The following is a 13201-nucleotide window of genomic DNA, read 5'->3' on the forward strand; positions in this document are numbered from 1 at the left end:
GGCTTCAGAAGGGAAAAGTCAGTGAATTCCAAACTTGATAGAGTAATTGGCCTAGTTCAGTGGTAGCGTGTTTGCCTCAGGTGTGAGGCCCTAACTTTGGTTCCCAGTACTGCAAAACAAACAAACCCAGAGTACTAGCATAGCCTCGTAGAGTTTCCTTGCCATCTTGATTGATTTTGAAAGGAAATAGTGGTTTTATGGCGGTGAAGACTGGTGACTCCCAGGTGGGGTGAATCTGTGCCCACACCTCCTGACATCTACACCACGACAAACCCAGCTCCATGCTGGGGTCTCATCAGAAGGCTGTGGCGTGAGTCATGTGAGCGTCAGATATGGACCCAGGTGAGCATGAGCCAGGTCCCCTGAGAGAATACAGGTTTTGACTCTTGAAACCTATCAAGGATGAGGGAGGCAGTGGGGAGAGACTAAGGAATTGTCTTTGACGGAAGGAAACAGGTAACATACTTACAACACATGGTTTTGAATTCTATCCTGAAATCTTGGATTAAAGCTACTGTTGAGGCTGGCTGACTGGCGTCTGTGGATTGGATAATGATACTTTATCCATGTTAATTTACTAGTGGGGATGCTCAGATGGTTGTCTTTTAGAAGAGAGCCTGTGTTTTATGAATAGACACCGGAATATACAGGGGTCCTGTTCACAGTTCACTGTCTAGTGGTTCAGGAGAAGGCTAGAACCATGAAACTGTTTAGAATCGAAAGAGATGCACAATGATGGATAAATATAATGAATGATGCTGGACAAAATGAGTTTTGTTATGAGTGTGTGGTAGGGCCCATGCTCAGGGGCTTGTATTTGGAGGCCAGAGCAGAACATTGAGTGTCTTCTTTTATGGCTCCCTCTGCTTTATTGCCTTGAGATCAGACTCTCTTCCTGAACTGAGAGCTTGCAGATGTGGCTAACTCACCAGCTCCTGGTACCTTCATGTCTCTGCTAGCTCACCAGCTCCCAGAACTTATGTGTCTCTGTACCCACCTCCTGTGCTGGTTGATTTTTGTCAGCATATCTGGAAGGAGCGAATCTTAATTAAGAAAATGTCTCCGTAAGATTGACCTGTAGGTAAGGCTATAGGGCATTTTCTTGATTAATGATTAATGTAGGAGGGACTAGCTCACTGTGGAAAGCACAACCCTTGGACAAGTAATCTTGGATGGTATAAGAAAACAGGCTGAGCTAGTCATGGTGAGCAAGCCTGTGAGCAGAGTTCCTCCATGGCTTCTGCTTCAGTTCTTTGGTTTCTGCCTTGAGTTCCTGTCCTGACTACTATAAGAGTCCCACCTGGTCCTTCAGCCATTCAGTCCCAAATAAACACACAGAGGCTTTCATTAATTATAAAATGTTTAGTCTATTGCTCAGGCTTATTACTGACTAGTTCTTACAACTTAAATTAACCCGTAATTCTTATCTGTGTTTTACCACGTGGCTTGGTACCTTTTCTCAGTAAGACATTTTGATCTTGCTTGCTCTGCATCTGGTTTGCAAATCCGGCTCTGCCTTTCCTCCTCCCAGAATTCTCCTCGTCTGGTTGTCCTGCCTATACTTCTTGCCTGGCTACTGGCCAATCAGCATTTATTAAACCAACACGAGTGACAAACCTTTACAAGAGCGTTGTCCTACAGCAGATTTCCTTCAGTGCTGGAGCGTGGCCTGAAAGTATAAGCTTAAATAAACCCTTTCCGCCCCAGTCTCTTTTGGTCATGGAGGTTTATCACAGTAATAGAAACCCTGTGACACTTCCAGTGCTCAGGTTACAAACACACACAGACATACCTGATTTTAGACATGGGTTCTGGAGATTTGAACTCAGGTCCTTATTCTTGCATACAGTCACACCCGCTGAGCATTTCCCATGTCGTTGGGATAGTTGATTAAGCTTCCATAAATTTGGGGGAAGGGGAGATGGTGACCTTTGTGTTGTTCGACAATTCATGTGTCCTGTCTGACAATGGTCTGTACCCTGTCACATGTGTAAAACTATTCTTTGCTCCCATCCTTTCAATCGCCCAGCTTCTGACTTGCCTCATCCCTCAGAGTCTGGTGTCCCTACCGTCTTGTAGTCATAGTGATTGTAGTATTTCTCCCACTGTATCTTCATTGAGGAGAAGGCAGTCTGAATAAGAGATTCAGGATAGACGCAGAGCAGACAATCTATAATAAATGAGCTTTATTAATAGCTATCTTTTACTGGCTGGTTGCTATGGGCCAAGGATTGTGCTGGCTGTATTCTGTATCTTCACATTGACTCCTGATAGCAACACTTTGGAGGATGTGTTTGGCTCCCATTTCGTAGAATAGAAAATGGAGGCACAGAACAACAACAACAAAAAAGACTAAATCTCAAGCTCAGATCAAAGATGAGCAACAAGACTTGAACTATATTTCTGTTACATAGCCCACTGGTATTAATTCCGCAACTGGGTTCTCGAGAGAGTACCTTACGGGCTAAGTGTCATCTTGATGAGAATCATTAAGAAGTCTGAAGTAGTGAGTCTTGCCCTTCTTATTGGACCAGCACATGGTGGGGGGGGGACTGACTTAGATGCCATGCTCTAAATGGCAGGGCCTTGGCAAGTGATTATGTATCACCAGTACACGTGGCTGCCGAGAGTTGTCCCATCCCCCCCCTTCCTGGCAAGACTCTCTTCTGAGTGTCACAGGAGCTAATTATGTGCTGTTAAATCCAAGCCCCATTTTACATTCTGGTGGTAAATCTCACATGTCAGGAGCAGTTAGTGACATTGTGCCTTCAGTTCATACTGAACCGTGGACGGTAAGTCCTGTCAGGACGGATCCGTTTGAATAGGCACGCCTGCTATTACTGCCCTGCCACAGAGCTACTTCAAGGTGACAGGCTCGTTCAGGACATCTCCCCCGTGCAGCAGTATGGAGCTTCCAGAGATTTACCAACACAGTTCATTCCGGGAGGTGTGAGGGTAGTTTCCGCTTTCGAGATGGGCGTGGCCTCGAAACTGCCGTCCTCCTGCCTCAGCCTCCTGAGTGTTAGAATTATAATCACATGCTCACATGCCGAGGGGATTTGATCTTTGAGGGCCTGGGAGGGAGGGGAGAGAGAGCTGTAGAGTGTGAGCTCCTGAATTGGCCTGTGCCGCTGTCCCCATGTAATCCGGCATAGGGGCAGCAGTGTGGCAGTGCCCGGGGCGTGCAGTGCCCAGGGCGAGCGCGGAGTAGCACGCTGCAGTGCTGCAGAACTTGATAAGCCAAGTTCTGTTATCTCGTTGGCCGAACTGGATTAATGGAAGTGTTGCCCTGCTTTTTAAAAGTGACAGTAACAACAACAACAAAGCTCTCATTGGAATTTTAAATCGCTGTTTATATATTGCTTATTTATTTACTCTTACTTGGTTTTGTAGAAAAATGCAGGAATTAGAATCACTGGCCAAATACTTCTCCTAGGTGTATGCTCTTGTTCAGTTTTGGAGAGCAAAAATAAGTTCAAACATCTTTTTCTTTCGAAGGTGCTTGTGTGATGTGGCAGAGACATCCTGGGCTGAGGGGTGTGCACAGCCGTGCTTATGTTGCTGTGCTTATGTGCTTATGTGCTTATGTTGCTTATGGCGCACGTTGCTGACATTAGGATTGGCTCCTAAAGGGGGCCTTTCTCTGTTGGATTTTTAGGATGCTGCGGACAGGTTCCATGGGAAAGTTGCAGTCACAGGATGTGGCTGGAGGTGACTGAGCACGGAAGCATCTGAGAAAGAATTGCTCTCCTGGGAGCACTGGATGGTGGTGTCCATTAAGCCAGGGTCTGCCTCGGAACTGGCGTTGTGATGGGTTTAGCTCAGAGGTAATTGACTTTTCAGCCCACCGCGTTGCTCAAGGACCCTCTGTGGGACAGCATCTCTTTGTTTCCTCTCCATCCTGGGATCGGCTATTGAGGCTAGACCTGTTCACATAGAATGCCACACAGCTCTGGAAATCCCTGGTGTGTGCAGTTTGAAGTGGTGTATTTGCACTTAGCAAATACAGAGAGAGGGAGGTGGGCAGCAGAATTGAGGGGAAGGACTCTCTGAAGAGCTATAGGCAGTTAATGGTTGCTGGGGAAGGGAGAGCCCTTGTGTCTAGTGGTGTAAACACTGGTAAGATGCCCATGCCCCTAGGACACTGGTAAGATGCCCATGCCCCTAGGACACTGGTAAGATGCCCATGCCCCTAGGACACTGGTAAGATGCCCATGCCCCTGGGACACTCCCATGCCCCCTCACCATGCTCCCGTAAACAGGTGTAATGAAAATCATTAGGTCATGGGGAAAAAAAAACACCCAAAAACTGTAAGAGCAGAAGGGTGGCTATTGGACAGAGGGAAGGAGCCAGGGAAAGATAGAGGGGGCAATAAAAAGGGGCGAATATGATCGAAATAACTTACACGTGCATGAAAATGTCCAATCAAACCCAGGAATACAATATAATTAATGTAAGCTATTAAAACATAAAACCATGAAGAATTGCTGATGCGGCGGGATAGACTACTGCCAGTCGTTTCTTGCAGGGCAGAAACAGCACGGGGGGGGGGGGTGTGTAGTAAGTGGGATCTGAAGGAACTCACCCTGAAGTCAAGCCCAGCCCTTTAGTAAGGCATTTGCCATTATGCAGTGAACCCAAATGGAAGCATCCTCTAAGGGCAGAGGAAGCTGTGCGCCTGCTTTATTAGAAATGGAAATTAAGCTCCAAGAGTAATTATTTGACCCTGAACCTTTGCTTGCTTTGTGTGTGTTAAACATTTTCCACTGATTTCCCCCCACAAGTTAGTACGCTTAAATGTCCCTAGCGGTGATTTCCATTAAAAAGTCACCAGTGTTGCAGCCAGATACGGTTGGATCTCAAAGAGCCGCAAGTTGAATTTGCATGGAGGTCGCTGCCATTAGAGAGCGGTATTCGTAGCAGTGTCAAGCGATGCTGTCATCATTGCTGAAGCACAGAGTAGCAAGTGGTAGCTATTTTATGTGTCCAAACAGTAGCAATGAATGACTTTGCTTTCCTGAGGTCAAACCTGTACCATTAGGCACAGTATTCAAACTGTCCCCGGCTGTCCATGTCCTCCCCACCTAGCATTTGAAAGCCGCACACTCCCAGAGCCTGTGTTCTTTGCCACATCGGCAGCCCGTCATTCTCTGTTGCTGGGTTGCACGTTGAGAATGTAGGTGGGGAGCCGCCTGCTAGAGTCAGCTTTGTGGAGGCTGTGGCCAGCGATGGTCAGTAACAGGGTCTCATCCAGCCCCAGGTAGTCTTGCTTCCCTTGTGATGTTGAGGATTACCCCCCCCCCCAATACCCCAGGCTGCAGCTTTCTCGCTGACCTGGCTTCCAGGAATGGATGCTGGTGATGTCATTTTTAATCCCTGGTTCAGCTCTCTACTTAAAATGCAAAGATGTCCTTCAGCCTCCTGTGTCCTCTTAGGGACATAGCTATTACATAATGATTTTTATGATTTTGGTCAAAAGCAAAAGTTGGGTAAGAAATAAGTATCTTAGTGTGCACAAAAATAAATGATAATTTCTTTTTAACATTTAAAATGTAAATATTATTATAATAAGAAGTAAGTTTTATTTGTGGCAGAAAAAAAAATAAGATTAGACCCCAGTGTAAGACTTAAAAACGACTCACTGTTCTGCTCTCCAGAAATAAGGTAACATTTGTGTTAAATATGAAGATTTCCCTCCACTTTAGGATTTAGATTCTTAAAACCCATAGAAATGGAATCCTGCTAAGCTCCACACACTGCCTTTCATAAATGTCTCCCTTTAAAAGAGTTCCCATATGGGTCATAAATGTTTATCATCATTTTCAATCGTGGGAGGGATTTTTCTGGACACATAGGTGGCATCCTGCTGTTTCCTCCCATAACCATTGATGTGGAGGACATCTTTGGACATAAGGCTGTGTGCTTGTTTGAGTCTGGTTTTGAGATAACCTTCCAAAGCATCACATGTATCAGAAGCTTTTGAGATTTGTTATCAGGTTGCTCTCCCAAAAGTATATTCTTGTCAATCTGGTGTGTGTGTGTGTGTATTGTTTGGTTGTTTTGAGATAGAGTTTTATTCTGTAATCCAGATTAGCCTGGAATTTACTTTATAGCCCAGGCTAACCTTGAACTCATGGCATTCCCATTCTTTTTTTTTTTTAAATTAGGATTTTTGCTTTATTGATATAAATTTGTCAGCATTCCCATTCTTTAGCCACTTAAGTGTTAGGGCTTACATGCATGTGCCACCATATCAGCTGTAGTAAAACACATTTTACGTTTAGATCGAGCATTTTTCTGTATAGTGTTGACCATTTGCCGCAAATCAGCCACCGAGTGTTCATTTCCTATGGTTGTTTCCTGCAAAGGCATCCTTGTTTTGCAGTTTTGTGAGCACTCACATTAGGTGTATGCATTTCCTCTCTGTCTTGCTGCTTTCTTCCCCTGCTGGTTTTGAATTTTGATTGCAATGTAGTCCCGTGTAACAATGTAGTGGGCATGTAAGTATTCTGCGTTACTGGCTTTCGCCCTTTGGGACTAACATTTTAAATCATTCTAATCTAAAGAAATTATAGGAAGGAAAGGGGTGCATTGCAACTCTTTCCAGACCGTGCAGTTCATTTAGCAGGTGGACCTGTTCTTAAATCACCCGAGAAAGCAGGGTGGTAACTGGCTGTTCCCAACATAGCCCCTGAACCCCAGCTGGTTGTCTCTAAAGCGTCCCCCTGTCATTGTTTCAGCACACTCACCTATTGTTAGTGTTCCTGCTCAGATCTAGTACCATTGGCTCTGTAGAAGAGTCCCTTTGCGGAGTCCTTGCGGCCTTGGGAACCTGACAGTTTTATGGCCATGCAAATGTTATTGAGCTCCTCTTGATGGATGTTCTTTCCGGCTGGTGGCTGACTGTACAGGCACTTCACCTTCAACTGTCACTGGGCTGGCTAGTGTGACCTTCCTATCGGGCTGTGGAAAACAGACTTGCCATGCATCCTAGGACAATTTGGAGTGGTTGCCTGGGCAACCTCCCTTGCCTCTAATCAGGTGCCCCAAGGATAACCCGGGTCCCAGAGGGAACACCACATCTGAAGAGGTGAGCCTTGTCCTCAGCATAGCAGCAGGAGTACATTTGTGCGTTTTAGGGTGCTCAGCTTATATCTGGGGGTGGGAGAGTGTGTCACAATCTAAAGATGACTGGGGAAGAAGAAAGGGAGTTAAGAGAAGAAGAGAGGCAACGAGATTGCTCTGAAGCACAGGCCCTAAATCAAGGTAGCAAATAAAAGATCGTGCCCAAGAAAACACCGTGGAGCAATCAGAACATATGATAAAAGTCATGCTTAGAGAAAACTTCCAGGTGATAAATACCCAGGGCTGTGTATGATGCTATGTTCCTGTGTTCTTAGCATGTTGATGCTGAGATAGGTGTGCCATGGGGCTGCCAGTACTACAAAGAGAGTTCAAGACCATTCTGAGAAACATGGAGACACCCTGTCTCAAAACAACAAAAGTACCCAGACAGCAGTGTCTGGAGAAGACAGAAAGATGGCAAAGCTTTTTGAAAAGTAGTCAATAACGTGTGTGTATATGTGTGTGCATGTGCATGCGTGTATTGTCCATGTATGTGTGCATGTGTGTGATTGCACGTGTACACATGTGTGTTGTCTGTGTATGTGTGCATGTGTGTGTGTGTGTGTGTGTGTGTGTGTGTGTGTATGCATTTTTCCTGAAGCAGACATGCGTGTGAGGAGTTTGATAAGCTGCTTTGAGGACCTGCCATGGTTTCCTGGCTGCAGTCCCACTATAGTCTGAGTGAATCAGGAGTTGTTTTTCTGGAACCAGAGTGATGTCATTCAGAATCATAGCACATAATTCCTTTGTTATCTCCACACATTAGAACCGTTTGCGATTTGAAACTGCCATAGGATCAGTCGTGTGAGCTAGTGCACTTAATTGGACCTCCAGATGCACCAGGGTGGTGACAATGGCAGGTGGAAGGACTTCAGCTCCTCTGAAGGAAAGAGAACATAGTGATGTTCTCTTGGATAAAGGCTTGTCTGGGGGCAGCAGGGAGCTGGCTATTTTCTACCCATAGGACCCGCAGTCATGTGTACATTACATTAAATAACTTCTTAAAACAAAGCCTGTAACTCACCCCTGAATGCCCAGAACTGCCCTGAAGTCCTGTTTATGAGCAATCCCAAACTGCTAACAGGAGGCACGCAGATGCTGCTGTAATTGGTACTCGGATGCTGAGCCCCTACCAAAGTGTAGCTACTTAGTCAATGTCAGACGATGATGATATTGCCAGACTTCTGGACTTCACAATTATTTAGATATTTTCTAGAAATTAGACCTCATAGTTCTAAAACAAAACAAAACAAAAGCTCCCAAACAAAACCCATTGTTTTCAGTTAGTGATCTGTTTGGTATGGACGGCACTCCTAAAGGGTTACAGGAGGGACATTGAGCAAGTGATTCAAAGAGACTGAGGGATTACTTGATGGTGGCTTAGTTTTCTGAAGCAGCCAGAAGTGGGAGAACCATTGCCTTCCCCTGGGGTAAGGGGATAAACAGGAGGAATAGCGGACACAGTGTGCCAGAATTCCTCCATTCTAAAAGGATCTCCTTACACTTTGGGAGCTTGTGCATTTGGAAGAGAAGTTATTCGCATAGACATGTTTTTGTAGCACCTGGGCAGCAGAGTGGGGAGGGACACTGATCAATCTTCTGGCTCTTCCTAGTTGATTTTTCTATTTTTAGTGCATTCCACTGCATCTGGTATATATTCTACAATTAGATGTGTATGTATGTGGGGGAGGGGTGAGAATTCATGCTTTAGAGTTTTTACATTATGATCTCACTTCTATTTGAATTAGTCTCCCCAGGACCTAGCCAGGTACCCAGCAAACAGTAGAACTAATGGCTAATGGCTTGGACAGATGCTGGAAGAACTGTGGGCTAGCCTCTGCTATGACAACTTCAGTGCCTCAGATGTATCTTCATAAGGAAATAGGTGGTTCTCTCTCCAGTGCTGGCCCTATTGCGTTGTGATGTCTGGGTGAAAAGTAGGGAGGAATCGGGATTCTGTTTCTTGTGGCTAAAGTCCTGGTTTCGCTTCATTAGTGACCACAGTGGAAATACATTGGGTCTATTAGTAGCAATAGACTAACTTGTGGGTAGCATCTCCTCTGTGCTGAGATGTCTAACTGGTTCTTGTACTGAGGATGGGATGGGGATAGTGTTCTTAGAGCCCACGAGTGGGGAGCATTCTGAAACTGGGTAAGGACTGAGCTCTCAGTTGGGCCGGTCACATGCAACAGAGGATTTGGAAAATTCAAATACATGAAATATGGATGCATAGTGTTAGGAATATTTCTTAACATTAGCTGCCTGCCGACGCAAAAGTTCCCAATCAAGCCAAATCAAAACAAGCCGAATTAAGAAATATCCAGGTTTAATGGGAGATCTGTGCTCTTGGGTGGCCCCGAGGGGAAAACGGAGAAGCCGCGGAAACGCAACCCCCGTGAGGAAGAAAGGGAGACCACGTGTTCCTCTTTTGGGGGATCACTTAAATACCCTGGGGAGTGGGGTCAGGACTGCTGAGATTTGGAGTCCAGACCAGGGTGCTGGGATAGATGCGAGGGACAGGGGTCCTACGCTCCCAACTTGACACATAGATGGCGTAAGGTGGCTAGGATGTATGTCCCGTCCCTTGGAATCCACCAGAGCAAACCTGAGTCACCAGTATCAGCCCCTGATCACTTTCTCTAAAACAGAGAAGGCTGTGTGCTCAGTAGACCTCAGCTCTGGGTGTAATTATTCAAACACCCGTATAACGGAAGCTGGCAAGATGACTCAGCTGTGAAGAGCACTGGCTGCTGTTGCAGAGGGCCTGGGCTCCGTTCCAGCACCCACATGGTGGCTCACAGTCATCTGTTCCAGGGGATCCGGTGCCCGTTCCTGGCCTCTGCATGTGGTGCACATATTTGCAGGCAGATCAACACTCATGCATTTAAGATAATAAGGTAAAACAGCAGACAAGCGTGACTGTCCCAGACCTACTCTGCAGAGAGAACAGCAGTGACTGCTTTAGTATAACCAGCTATATAGACCATCAGTACTAAGAAGTTGGTATCACACTTTTGTACAGTTTTATAATTTGCTCTTTCTTGGCAACTTACAGCAAGAATTACCTCATGTATGAGTTTCTGTGTGTGTGTGTGCAGGTCTGAGATCCATGTTGGTTTCCCTTCCTCACACACTAACCACCTTGTCTTCTTGAGATCAAGCCTCAAGCCCTAGAGGTCTCCGCCTTCGCCTCCGCAGTGCTGGGATTCCAAGCCTACGCCAGATACCCAGCATTTTATTTAACTTGATGACCAGGGATCCAACTCATGTTCTCACGTCTGCACGACAAGCCCTACTGACTGAACTTCCTTCCCTGCCTCTAGACAAGCGTTTCAACAGACTACTGTAATTGCCAAGTGCCTGCCAAGGAATATTCTGGGAGTCTTCAACGTCTGTTATATAGTTGGAGCCTTAGTGACTGTCTTCTACACACAACAGCACACAAACAGTTCTTTCCCAATATTTTTGCTGCCTCCAGCATCCTTTTAGTTTGTCCAGATCTAGTAAGCGATTCTACTTGTTTGTGATGGAGCTGGGGCTGGCCTTATGCTCAGGACTGCCCTCGGCATTGTTTAAATCTTCATGTCATTGGCATCATCTTAGTTCTTGGTGTTCTTAAACCACTCCTATGTTTGTTTGTTTATTAAAAAACTTAAACAAGATAAAGCAGTACCTCTTTTCATACCTCAGGCAAAGTAACAGTGCATCTTGTTTCTCTTTGAAGAGTTCCGGGCGTTTTCTTACACGGTTACCATGTTTTCCTGTTGGCTTATGCTGGAATCTAGCCTAAGATATCTCACTATGATACAGAGGTGCATAACTTTCAATGCGTTAATAATTTATCAGGCTTCCAGATGAGTACCTTGGCTTCAGAGAATGAGTTGGGAAGTGGCTTCTCTAAGAGCCTAGGGCACTGTGACTAAGGAGAGCAGAAAGCTTTGGATTCTAAGTGCTCACGTTGAAGTTTTAGCATGGACTTTACCAGATCTGTGATGTCAGACAAGTCACTGGAAGCTGGTGAGCCTCAGTTTCTTCATCTGTAAAGCTGAATAATAGCACTAATATTACGAGGTATTTATGATGGATAAATCTGTAGCACCTTTGTTACAGGTAGCAAATAATTATTAGTTAGCATGGATGTCTGTGCAAGGGAGCCAGATTCCCTGGAATTGGAGTTGCAGACAGTTGTGAGCTGCCATGTGGGTTCTGGAAATTGAACCCAGGTCCTCTGGAAGAGCAGCCAGTGCTCTTAACTGCTGAGCTATCTATCTGGCTCCATGCTATTTCTTTTTGGAGGAAGAAACTGAGTTTCCTAGCTCCTTACTGTCAGGGTTTCACCGTCTTTTTCTCCACTACCTTCAGCTGACTTTGTGTGCTGTCCTTTATGTGTGTTTGCATGCTATAAGCATATGTGCACATTTCTCTGTGTGCACATGTGTGTGCTCATGCCTGCAGAGGCCAGAGGTCAGAATTGGGAATCTTCCTCAGTTGCTCTCTGCCATGTATTTTGAGACAGGGAGCTCAGTGATTTACCCAGTCTCACTGTACAGGAAGGCCCCAGGATCCTGCTGTGTCTGCCAGCCCAAGCCCCATGCACTGCTGTAGCCAGCTTTTATGTTGCTGCTGGGGATCACACTTAGGACCCAGTGCTTGCCTGGCAGGCACTTTATCAAGTGATCCATCCCCCTGACCCCGACCCCGTATGCTGTTCTTTATTACTGCAACATCATGGTTGCCCCTCTGCCCAGAATGGAGTTCTGAGCTAGCTGCTTTCAATTTGCCTCTGAGAAGCAATGCTCAGTGGCACCCCTTTCCATTCTGTGTCACAGGGCAGAGTTGCTTTGGGGTTCAGGGGATTTTTTCAAGTTCCCATAGCCTTCTCCAGAAGGACTCAGAACGCCTTAACTGTCAGATAACCCGTAAATGCAAACGGCACTTGTCAGTTGGTTACAGAGAGGGTTTTACTCGTGGACTAGAGAGAGCAGTACGTCATGTACAACCTGGAGAGTATTTATCTTCATAGTACTGAGAAGTATAAAGTAGTATCTTCCTCTTTTTACAGTTATATTTTTAAAACAGCTGATTCCAGAAACATGTTCGATATTCTGAGCACAGAAACGGAAAGAAATGAAAGCCAGCGACATAATCCTGGAATTGACTTTAGAAATGAAATACACAGCAAAAATGAGGTGACCTCCGACCTCCCACGATGGATTTCCAGTCTGTGTGGGATGACCTGGTTGTCTCGAAACTTGCAGTGGTGTTCATGGGGTTTCTGAGCCTCCTTTTATTAGAGCTACTTCCTGACTTTGCCGAGGCTTTCCGTAGGCTGAGAACGGGGCTCCTGAATTCATTATAATTTCTGGAATTATATGCACCTTTTTACTTTAGTTAGCTGTTACAACCTTTTGTGTCAGATGAAAGACATCAGCAGAAGCCAGTGCCCTTGGTTTCTTCCAAGCATTCGGGAGGATCTTTTCGTCCAGGAATGGGGGGTGGGCTTTGCTATCATAAGAAACCTGGCCATGATCTAATCTAACGGCCTTCTAGTTTGCATTGTTACTCGCTGTACTTTCCTGGTGGGTTGCTAGGAGTGTTAAGCTGAGTCACTTAGGTAGTGAACTTAGCGTGTTATCTTGGAGCATGGAGGTTCTTCCCCTCCACCCCGTTTTGTACTAGCAACATCATTAGTCTTGTTATTCACATTAGGCGCCATTCTAGTGACTGAAAATACTCTTGCAGACGCATTTCATCAACTGACATAACCATAGTTCTCTTATGATGGCTTTCCTCCGAGTCTTAAAACAGCAGGGTAATTTACTTTATTCAGCTTTTTAATAATACTAATCACAAAGACTGAATGATCGCTCAGGAGATTAGTTGGAAAAATAGAAGTGCACTCATAATGTTCCTTGAAGTTCACTGTTGTATGTGCCTGAAGTCACAGCATTGTTTTTTTTAATGTTCTGTTGTATTTGTCACAATAAGACTCTGGGAAGGGAAGCCCTGCAGCAACGCCGACAACATTTGCTCTTGCTTCTTGAGAGGATCCTGGAGAGAATTCCAGCTCAGGCC

General features: G+C 45.5%; 1 protein-coding gene across 9 annotated transcripts in view; it reads left to right on the top strand.

Moving 5' to 3' along the window:
* The window catches only part of Osbpl6 (oxysterol binding protein like 6), a 174432-nt gene that overhangs the window by 23865 nt on the left and 137366 nt on the right, over window positions 1–13201 (top strand). The window lies entirely within an intron of this gene.

The sequence above is a fragment of the Myodes glareolus genome, chromosome 21 (genome assembly GCF_982192425.1).
Source record: "Myodes glareolus chromosome 21, mMyoGla1.1, whole genome shotgun sequence".
Taxonomy (NCBI): domain Eukaryota; kingdom Metazoa; phylum Chordata; class Mammalia; order Rodentia; family Cricetidae; genus Myodes; species Myodes glareolus.